We start from the raw sequence: 11934 nt of genomic DNA on the forward strand, positions 1-11934 counted from the left end.
AGCCATGAACCCAAATTTTGTGAGAAGCTTGCCCCAAAGCTTGCTAAATAAAAGTGGCTAGTCAATTAGTGATCGTGCAAACCATAAAAAGCATTAATCCCTAGTTCTTAAAATACTATAAAATGCTTGATAACCTCATTGAATTTTCAAAGATGCATTTTGCAACAGTATTTGGAAATAACTTTTGTGTCAAAGTCTTTCCACACAAATTGTACGGTACGGCAACATTTTGGCTATAAGTTTTACTGTTGTGACTCAAAAAGAAATGGGGCACTGTTGTCAGGATTGTAAGCTACTCCCCGACTGATCTCTGGTGAGGAAGAGAAGAAGTTTTATTAATCTATGACTACAAATACAAAATAGGCACTACAGGTACAGGCTGAGCCATCTTTTTGCCATTCCTTAATATATAGTTAAAAAGTCAATTATTAATAATAACAATAATAATAAATAAAAATAGCAATAAAAACAACAACGATAACAACAAAAATAATAACAATAATATTAATGATAATGATGTGCTTCTGGGCATGAATTATGTTTTCATTCATGACAGTTGGTTCATTGTATTTGACCAGTAAAAGTGCTTCACTGGGTCTATTTGTTAGAAAAGTGGAGTCTCATCAAAATGTGTGGGCACAGTTCGTGGATGTTTAAAATCTTGTGAGGGTTGTGCTCTATGACTGATTAATCACCCAATGAATCACTGTTGCAACACCAAAACAAGAAGGCAAGTTTATAAAAAAGTTGAGCATTTCTGCAAGTTGAAATTTTCTCGTGAGTGCTAATGGGCAACAAAAGTCTACCAGGTAGGCAACTAAAAAGACACACGGGGTACCAACAAAAACAGAACTAGTAGCCCAAAGGGCAAATTAGCAAGAAAGTTAGTGTTGAACACTGCATTAATAGCCGTCAAGCTCATTCTAAGAGCTTTGCGGCATCCAAAAGTTTTCTTTACTCTGCCTCCTCGACCCCTCAACCTCTCTTAATTCATTTATGTTTGTTGTGCCCCAAACCATTGCAGGAAAGAAAGTGAGTGCTTTGCAGGCTGTAAGTATACATGTAGAATACAGTAGGGGCAATTGTACATGTATGGTTTACCAGTTTTGTCATTTAAGTTAAGGTTGTCATTTGCTAACACAGAAAGTTCAACTTCCTACAAGCTGTCTTGTTCACAGCTTTTGGGGTTTTAAATAAGAGTCACAACAAAGAATAGAAAAAATATGTGCACTGTGACAAATGCTTGAGTAACTACATATGATATGCAAATATCTTCTGTGTAACATGCAGCAAAAATTGCTTGTATCACTGCCATACATCTATACCTTAACCTATAATATACCACAGAACCTCCCAAACTACCGGTAAGTTGAGACTTATTTTATATCAATTTTAAAAACAAAATTATTTTGTTCTAGTGGGGACAATGGGTTGTTGACTAGTTTAATGGATACACAAGAATAATAAGCTGTGCATTAACGTGGTACTGCACAATCACTTCTTCCTTAAGATTTTGAAACTCCATCTACTAAACACTCCCTGTGCTAAATTTTAAACCTTCATAGCAGGGATGAAAAGGAATTAAAAACTAGAAACTGGCTAATTTATCCAGGTGCGAAGAAGATGTGTTTTGAAAAATAGTTGGCCTTCTCTAACACATAATAGTTGGCTTTCTCTAATACATAAAAGTTGGCTTCCTCTAACACATTTGGTTTGCAATGTTCTTCTTAGTATTGCTGGAGTACTTAGTGTACAAGAAAAAACTCATAAGCTAACCAGATATTGAAGTATAATATGAGGACATAAGCCCTAAAATTCTTGAGAAAGTGCTGCCATTACAGTTAAGACCCAATTACGTACAGGTAACAAAAAAATGAATTATTTTGGCAAGACACAACTCTAAAAAAGTTATCAATGCATGGCAACTGATACATATCATGGTAAGGGCTGATGCTCACCATCCCTAGTTCCTTCTCTACTACGACTTTCTTCGGTTTGTGCATGTTTTCCCTCATCCAACCCATGATGATCATCCATTACTGCAAAAACAGAAATTCAAAGCATTATTGTTAAACACAAAATCACACAAATGCAATTATAAATATGTTAAGTTACACTGACTGTTTTAAAATAACATACATGTACAGCCTTGTAGATTAAAAGCTGTTCCTCAGTAAAGGGAAATTTAAAAGAAAACAAAATTCAATCAGAAACAACTGCAAGAGTATGACTATCTTATCAAGACCTAGGTTTTTAAAGTCTATTTCAACTGACAATGAAACCAAAACAGAACAGACTGAATCTCTAGTGGCAAAGTTTAGCTGGTGAGAACTACATCTTATTATATGGCTAGCTCCGCGAGCAGGCAAGATGAATCAAATCCTGCACTGTGATTGGCTACCCAAGAGGGCAAGATGGAGCTATCTTGCCCACTCGGGACTACCTGCCGTGTCCCGCAAGAAAAATTTCCCCGAAAGCCATATAATAAATCCTTTATTGACCAAGCTTGTTTGTTCACGATGGCTGGATATTGGCCTCGTTCTTTTTTTGCGAGTTTATGGACCTCAACTCCGTCTCGGTCCATAAACTCGCAAAAAATGAACTTGGCCAATATCCAGCCATCTTGACCTCACACTTGGTCAATAACCCATATATATTTACCAAGAGATAAAAGACATCCTTGAGAATAAAAATACAAGTAGATAAACAAACCGTTTTCTCCTTCTTTAATTGTTTTTACATTAAAAGAACAAAAAAAACCCAAGTATCCAAAAACATGAATAAATTCTCCAGAAGATAACAAGAATGGTAATGTTCCTCACACAAGAGTTGGCACAAAGAGATAATGGCAATGCCACCTAATGAAGACATGACAAGGTATTGGCATGTATCCCTATTTAAACAATAGAGAGTTTCTGTCGAGGAACTATCGGTTGATAGTTGCCCCATGGAAATTTGATGTTCTTAAAACAAATATGCTAGTTTTAAGAACATCAAATTCCCAAGGGACAACTATCAACCGATAGTTCCGAGACATAAACACTCTATTGTCTTTATCGTTCACCACTAAATTTTCTTCCACGCGCCAGTTCAAAATTCATATTGAATTATTTTCAACTTTTTTAGATGAAAGCCATGGAAGGTCGTTGAAGCCAAATGTAAAATTTGAAAAAGAAAACAGACAAAAACCCACTTAATATATTTCAATTGTTTACTTTCTGTAAGCCCGCTTCTTTACAGAAACATTTACACGGACGACTACTATCCATCCGGGTATTTTCCTCAGACAGGCACTATGGGCTGATAGCGTCTCTCCACGGATGAACACTATTGGGTCATGTGATCAATTTAAACCAATAAGAATCGGAGAAAATTCAGTGGTGAACTATAATATGTACTAATTGGACCAGCCGCATAGAAAAGGAAACCTAGGCAAGCACTTCTTGAAGCAGCCTCACATGATGACTATACACACTGCGTGTCTACAAAACACTGCTTCGTAACAAACAGCTTAAAGGTAGCAAGTCAACAACAGAGGAAAAGAAGAACAGAAGGACAAACAACCCTGACCTTAACTGGTGATTCCTTAGCACTATATTGCGAACGCTTCAAGCGCAGAATTTTACACTTATTCAATAGCATCAAAAACAAAATCATTACTCATGGATTGTATGTTATTTGGATTATTTTCGATTCTTTTGCATAAGTTGTTTATTATGTTGTTCCTTATGCTCAAAAATTCATGTATGCCTATCAAAGTTCATCAAAAAACTGTACCTTCCAGCCACCGCAAAATGTAATGCGGAGTGATAAAATAAATGAATAGTACTATTTAAAAGACCTGGCAAAATAGGGTAAGACTGGTACATCATATCTCTTTTGCAAGCATGGTGACCTATTTTAATTTATTTTTAGAGACTGTGCTTGGTAGGAAACATTCAGGGAAATGTATTGTGCATTTGTTTTCATGATTGTGCCCAGGAAATTACTTTTAAGCTTACTTTAACATCGGTAGAAATCATTCCCAATACTGATAGAAGCAAAGAAATACCAGACAAAATAAAGGCTCGAAAGTTCAAACTGTCACAAGAATGGTAAACTCGATTTCTTGACATCCTGAACTAAACTCAAATTTCTTGAACTATAACCAATTTTAATCCTTGCAATCCTGCACATTATTTCGAAACTACTGTTTTTGCTTTGCTCTATAGCATTTTTATCCAACTAAGCTGTATATTTGGTGGCATTTGGCGATACAAGGTGGTAATAAGCTGAGTGAAAATTTGCTCTGTCTGCACGACAGCGTTTCTTTACGCCCGTGACGGAGGTAGATCCTAATTGCAAAATTCAAAACACAACAGTGTGGACTATACAAACTAGTGCCAGCTTAGTTCGTGCCGCTTGAAAGCAACACGATCAACAAAACTTAGATTGCTGATGAACATGTCGAAATGGCTTCGTAGACTTGAGCCATACAAATTGCTCACTCCATTTCTACAAACAACATAATACAATGCACTACACTTCACAAAGCTTCTTACCAACAATATTAGGCTTCAAAGGCAGCTGTAAATGTGTTTCGGAACATGCAGAAAGATCCGGCAAAACACCCTCACGATAAAAGTCACAATCGATAGGTTTCGAGCTTTCAACTGGCAAACACGGTCCCGTCCCCTAGTAAAATAATCTCAGAGGACACGATCACAACGCATTTTCATTGGAAGAAACAACAACACATACAATTGGTCAAAAGGTGTTAGACATGTCTGCCACGCAGGACGAAAGTGCAACGCTACATATGGCAAGCTGTTTGTAGCAAAATTTAATCCTTGCGATATATGTTTAATCCTTTAAATAACGGTTTTATTTAAAGATAGAAAAAGGCATTCAATCCAATGGTAAATAAAATTTTTGGTTCAATTCAATCTTTTAATTTTCACGATTCAATCCAATACCTGGAATATTGATTCAATGTAATACCTAAAATATTGATTAAATCCAATACCTAAAATATTGATTCAATCCAATACCTGGAATATTGATTCAATCCAATACCTCAAATATTGATTCATTCCAATACCTGGAATATTGATTCAATCCAATACCTCGAATATTGGTGCAATCCAATACCTCAAATATTGATTCAATCCAGTACCTCAAATATTGATTCAATCCAATACCTCAAATATTGATGCAATCTTCCTGGGCCGAGCGCGGCCAACAGGAACGAGGGTAACTGAGCACTAGAGAGCACTGTAAAACATGGCGGGCGAAGGAGAACTAAATTTAGAAGTTGAGTTTCCTAAGTTTCTTGCAGACATCTTGGATAAAACGGAAATAATTTTTGAGAACTTTGACTCAGAAGTTGGAATCATGGAAGACCATTTCTTAAAATTCCTGTTGAGGTGCTCGAGGAACTTTGAGGACTAGGATTCATCTGGACAACGATAACAAAGATGATTGGAGTTTGGAGATGGACAATTCACAGAAGATTGACAGAGTATGGCTGAGAAGATATGAGGGGTTTCAACAACTTACCTGATAAGGAACCGAAATCATTCAAGAGTATGGATATAATTTCATTGCAGGTTTCTTTAAGTCCATTGGGTTATGGGTTCGACTGAGAAGAATAAGAGAAAGGTTAGCAAAATTAGATCCCCAAAATACTGTCTAGAGATGGGGTGCGTAAATTCGCTTTGGCATCTGGATGGACATCACTCTCTGATCCGATGGAAAATACTAATTCGGCTGTATAGACGGATTTTCTCGGAGAATAATGTTTTTGAAATGTAGTGCCAACAATAAAGCAGAAACAGTTCTTGAATTGTTTCTGGATGCCGTTAAGAGAGACGGAGAATTTTGGCCTTCGAGAGTACGAGTAGATCATGGTGTTGAAAACGTTGGTGTGTGCGATACAATGGAGCAGGTTAGAAGAGAGGAGAGGGGCAGCTTCACTGCAGGGCCATCAACACAACCAACGAATTGAAAGATTGTGGAGGGATGTTTCCGTTGTGCTTCCCACTTGTACTTTTACACTTTTCAGTTGTAGTATGGAATTGTCAGGCATCCTGGACATTGATGATTCAGTGCATCTTTCCACCTTACACTTAGTTTTTCAACCAAGGATAAACCTTGCTCTTTGCCAGTTCACTGAAGCTTTCAACCACCAAAATGTAAGAACAGAAAAAAAACTGGTTGCCATACCAAATGTGGCTTAATCATATGATGCAGCCTGAAAACCTCCTTTCAAATGGAAAGTCATTTGATTTTGAATACTATGGTGATGATCCTGATGGTCCAACTCCATTGGACAGTGATAAAAATGTTGTAGTTGAAGAAATTGACCTGGGACAACATGATCCAGTGCAGTCATTTGTATTGGAAAGGCTAGATCCCTTAAGATAATCAAGTCAAATGGGAGTAGACATCTTCCAAGAGGCTCTAGAACTAGTGACAGTTAAACTTGGGCAACTGACAATTGCATAATACTACATGTGTGTGGGCTGGGTAAAGGAGATTATGGCCCTTAAAGTATTTTTGCAACTCAATTCACAACAGAAAACGTCACCCTGTATCAAGTAAATTATTTTCTCATCTTCCTTTTCATTGATATACAAAACTGATGTACAGAATGCCTAACTTCTAGCAACACAACTAAACTGAAGAGAAATCAGGGCATTTGATAACTGCCATGTGCACTACTCTGCCTCGTAAATTTTTCAGGTGCTTATCAAAACAGATGTTAAAATATTGCAAGGTTAATTTGTTATCTTATTTTCAAAAGTACCCAGGAGACAAGACTAACCTCTCGGTGCACTGGTGTAATGGCTACTAACAGGACTCATGTCACAAGCCAAAACTAACTTTGCACCAGCCAGCCTTTCTCATACACAGCTTCACTGACTTTTTTATAAGAGTGGTTAATCTTGGACATTTCTTGTTGCATCTAAAATGTTAATAATAATCACTAAGAAAATTTCACTCCCACAAACACGAATCCTGCTTTTCTTGAATATGCTTATGTTCAATCTCTGATGTACTTTTATCAGTGTTGCCATTTTCTTTTATCTCCCTTTAATAGTTAAATATTTATCATATGCTTATTAAGGCAATTATTTCCATGAAATCCACTCATAGTTTCCCTGTTTTCATTAGTTTCTATTCTCTTCAGTTTTACTTTGTCAGGATAATTCTCAATTTTGTTTTCATCCAGTAGACCAGTACTCCATTCCATCATGATTGTCACAATGGCTAGTGAAAGTGAAAAATCTACTATTCAAAACTGAAATGTGTGGCTAGTTGGCAGTAGTGTTAGCCTTGAGCCCTAGGTACCCGATAATATTCACAACAAATTGGTACCATGTTTGTCATAGAATATCAAGAAAAACATCGTTTTTAGGAAAGAAGTACCACATGTGGGTTAAATAATGCAAAACATGAGACAACAACATTGAAAAACTTAAAACACATCCCAATGTTCAATGATTGCTGTCTTGTAAAATGTAAAGGTTCTTATTTCAAAAATAACTTAAAGCCAGGTTTACACAAGCAGTTTTTATGAGAAACATGTTTGACTGTGCACACGGCACAGCAAAAATTTTGTTTACAGTTCAAAGTTTAGTGTGCCAGTAATGATTGGACAGCAGAAATATGCACAATACCAAAGACCAATGTGGTAGCAAAATTTGCCACAGTTTATGTTATTTGCCACAAAAAGCTAGCACACACAGCTTTTAATAAACAAATATGTTTGTCACATAAAAATTGGTTAACTTACATCTACAAAAGCGGCAGTAATGGAATCTAAATTTTCCGTGTCCCTTGTGTCTCGGTTGTAGCAACGTCTCATTTACCTAAGCAGACTAATGGTTTGATCAAGAACTTCGGCGTGCACTTCTGCAACTTCTGAGTCAAAATTCTCAAAAATTATTTCCGTTTTATCCAAGATGTCTGCAAGAAACTTAGGAAACTCAACTTCTAAATTTAGTTCTCCTTCGCCCGCCATGTTTTACAGTGCTCTCTAGTGCTCAGTTACCCTCGTTCCTGTTGGCCGCGCTCGGCCCAGGAAGATTGCATCAATATTTGAGGTATTGGATTGAATCAATATTTGAGGTACTGGATTGAATCAATATTTGAGGTATTGGATTGCACCAATATTCGAGGTATTGGATTGAATCAATATTCCAGGTATTGGATTGAATCAATATTCCAGGTATTGGATTGAATCAATATTCCAGATATTGGATTGAATCAATATTTTAGGTATTGGATTGAATCAATATTTCAGGTATTGCATTGAATCAATATTCCAGGTATTGGATTGAATCGTGAAAATTAAAAGATTGAATTGAACCAAAAATTTCATTTACCATTGGATTGAATGCCTTTTTCTATCTTTAAATAAAACCGTTATTTAAAGGATTAAACATATATCGCAAGGATTAAATTTTGCTACAAACGGCTTGCCATAACAGTGCTTGGTAACCAAGCGCTGTCCTACTTGGTGGGTACGTGGTGTATAGGTACATATATTGTACCGACGTATATTCTTTACCTCTCAGGAATTTTTAGCCTGAATTTCAGCCGCCGCCTCCGCTCGCTAATAGGGAGCTTAAGAAACCACGACGCCGACGCCGAGGACAACGTCTATTAAAAAATGAGTTACATTTTACCTACGAATCTCGAGGTACCCTAAAGTCATTTACTTTAAAATGTTTACGCAAGCAACCGGAACGATGAACCTGCTGGTATACGTTGGATCAATAGTGATCTAATCGGCTTTACTCGACGATTAAAAGACCGATTTAATGAACACCGCCGTACCATAGATAACCCTAACAACAAATCTAAACCTACTACAGCCGCCGAACATTTCCTGTCCTCTCCTAACCACACTGCTAACGACATGCAATTAATCCCCATCGAAAATATCTTTTCTAACCGAGACTCTATCCGTAAGGCCAGGGAAGCTTTTTTAATTCAAAAAGGTAGAGCAATTGATCGTAATGGTCTGAACATCCGCGAAGAAACATATTAATTGTTTCCATTTGTTTTCTTTTGTTATGTTCTTTTATCATGTTGTTTTATTTTTATACCGTATGCTTATCTTTAATTTACACTGTCAATTACTTTACGTATTTCCGGTATTACGTAAATATCGGCTACATTAAAACACGTCCCAATGTAAAATTTTCATTGTACCTGAAGAAGGCTGGTTTGACCAGCCGAAATATAGTACACCGTCAAAAAATCATCCTATGTTGTGTCGGTTTTTGCTTTTGTTTTCTTCATTTACTTTGTTTATCACTGTCAAAGCTATCACGAAGCTGCATCTAGGACACATCGATAAATTCGAAATAAAAATTTAAAAAATTTGCCGTCGTGGTTCACGTTCTCCTGACAACGCAAAATTGGTCATCCCAAGTTGTTGTTTTGCAGAGGACAGCAAAGAAATGTACCAAGAATTATAACGCACGTGCACAGCCATTGTTCTGCTCTGCTAAACCTTTTGTTTAGCGACGTTGCTGTAGCCGTTGCCATCGTGGTTTTCTCAAGCTCCCTAAAAAAGTCACTCGGGGAGAGAGACGTCTGAAAGTACTGGTCGATAATGCTGTCCAGTGACGTCAGGAGTCAAATGTGTTAATTGATGCAATTTTATTTCAGGCCTTCATTTAAACTGCGGTTATCAATCACACGCGACCTTCAGCGCAAAAGCGTCTAGACAAAACCTAAGTTTTGGTGGACGTCAATCATCTCCGCCTCCTTACCGACTGTATACAAATCACTCGTAAAAATTATCATTTTACTTTCAGTATGATAGGCTAGCTCACTAAATACTTGTGGAGACGGGCGGATCGGGTTTCTCAACGGCCATTCGCATGCATGAGTGACCCCGAGATCAAGCAAATCTACACGCGAACTGAATTACATATTTCTGTACGTATTTGTCTTGGAGCTACGGACTGAACAAGACTTCAACTTCTTATAAACCTTATAATTTTGTAAGGTAATAAGTTATAAGTTTTATAGGTTTAAGTATTGTTCAGTCCGTAGCCCCAAGAAAAATACGTGCAGAAATAATTTGTTCGCTCACGTGCTCACGTGCTCGCTTGACTCGTTGGGGTCATTCATGCATGTGAATGGTCGTTGAAAAACCGACGAAGTTAACGTGTTCACTTATAGATTTCATGGAATGTTTAATGCCAATGTAGTGAGCTAGCCGTACATATCGAAAGTAAAATGATAATTTTTACGAGTGGACTGCTGCAAGGTTTCAGACTTTTTTTTTCAGGTAAATTTTGCATACGGTCGGCAAGGAAGCGGAGATGATTGACGTGCACCACTTTTTAGGTTCTGTGAGGTCGTTTTTGCGCTGAAGGTCGCGTGTGATTGATAACTGATAACCACTGTAAATGGCGAAATAATAACAACTATGCTTTCGTTTGGAAAACGGCTGTGCTGCTTTCAAAGTTCAATTGCCACGAGTGGAGCCATCTAATATATCAAGGACCTTCCATATTCCGTAGGCAAGTTTACGAATACATCGCTTCCGCTAAGAAATTCTGAAAGTGCCTTATCTTATTGTGGATTAAGTTTTGGATTTCCAAATGTCGAGCATACACCAGAAACGGCTTTAAGTCTTGCTGCGTTAGCTCGCGATTTTCTTCCGCCATCTTGAACGCGCGAATTTGGCAATAAAATTATTCTGAATTATTCGAGTCGGGCGAATAAATTAACACGGCAAGCAGTCAGAAGCACCACCAGGTTTTTGGGTAGTGACGTCACCGGACAGCATTATCACCCAGTGCTTCCAGACGTCTCTCTCCCCGAGTGACTTAGCGAGCGGAGGAGGCGGCTGAAATTCAGGCTAAGGAATTTTTTACGATAACTGCAAGAATTCTCGCGCACTCATTGCCTAATTTTTATTGTCAATAAGCGGACAGACAATGAATTTAAAGGGATCCATAATGGAAGTTGACATGACACTTTGAATTTACGTCATGTAAGCAGTTGTGAAAAGTTACATTTTTATCATGTCTTACATGAAACAAAACAGAAAAAAATGTAGACAAACTGTTGAGAGTGCACATGTCAACCTTTCTAAGTCTTGCTATATGTTCTTTTAAAGTTCGTATAATAATGTATATGTTATCATGTGTTATTTGTTGTCATAGCTATTGATAATTTGTGTGCTTCTCATATACTATTTTACACTCATATATAAATGTAATCATTATATGGCTGTGTTTGTAGCCGGTGTAATGCGTGCTCTGATTGGCCAATTGTAGGGCATTATTCTTCAGATTACAGGCCAGCAACACCAAAGCAAAGAGCCATATAAACAACTTATTAGCCTGAAACGTTCAGTCTTTACGGGGAATTTCAAACCTCGGCCTTGCCCTATTGACCTTGCTGTCGCTTGGTCAATATGCCTGGGTTTCAGTTTGAGATTTTCCCGTAAAGACCTCAATCTCGGTTGATAAGTAATCATTTCAGACTTCCCAATAGCTTAGTAATAGCGTTTTTTTCTTTTCTTTTCCATTCTTTTTAGGTGTGCATTTGCTGACCTATAATTTATTTTCATTTAACACTGATGTCAATTGGCTGCATAGGTCCGCTAGCTCTCATGGTTATTCCAAGCAGCCAGTACTCTAATTTTATCATCTATATTTTCTATAATTAGTTAGAAAGCAAGAAAGAGTACAAATAAAGATTGTTATTACCATTACTATTATTGTTATATTTGTTATTATAGGGGTTAGAAATTTTTAACGTCTTCTGTGATCTGTAGTTACTGAACAGATGCATGGCAACATGGAATCTACTTGTTTTATAATAAAAGAAATAAAACAAAAGTTGACACTGTGTTGATAAGGTCATCTATATGCATCTCCTCCGATTGATCACAAGTAAGACCCAATCATACGAGAGTAA

At 37.2% G+C, this 11934-nt stretch overlaps 1 long non-coding RNA gene across 1 annotated transcript in view; it reads right to left on the bottom strand.

Annotated features, from left to right (window-relative positions):
- LOC149098313 (uncharacterized) overlaps nt 1-4799 on the bottom strand; it is an 11177-nt gene extending 6378 nt beyond the window's left edge. Inside the window, exons 1-2 of the long non-coding RNA XR_016203936.1 lie at nt 4542-4799; nt 1959-2039 (exon numbers count right to left, since the gene is read on the bottom strand). This is a non-coding gene — a long non-coding RNA (uncharacterized LOC149098313). The remainder of the gene's footprint in view (nt 1-1958; nt 2040-4541) is intronic.
- Nucleotides 4800-11934: the final 7135 nt, after the last annotated feature.

The sequence above is a fragment of the Orbicella faveolata genome, unplaced genomic scaffold, assembly GCF_042242905.1.
Source record: "Orbicella faveolata isolate gen_17 unplaced genomic scaffold, um_ofav_v1 contig_46, whole genome shotgun sequence".
Classification (NCBI taxonomy): domain Eukaryota; kingdom Metazoa; phylum Cnidaria; class Anthozoa; order Scleractinia; family Merulinidae; genus Orbicella; species Orbicella faveolata.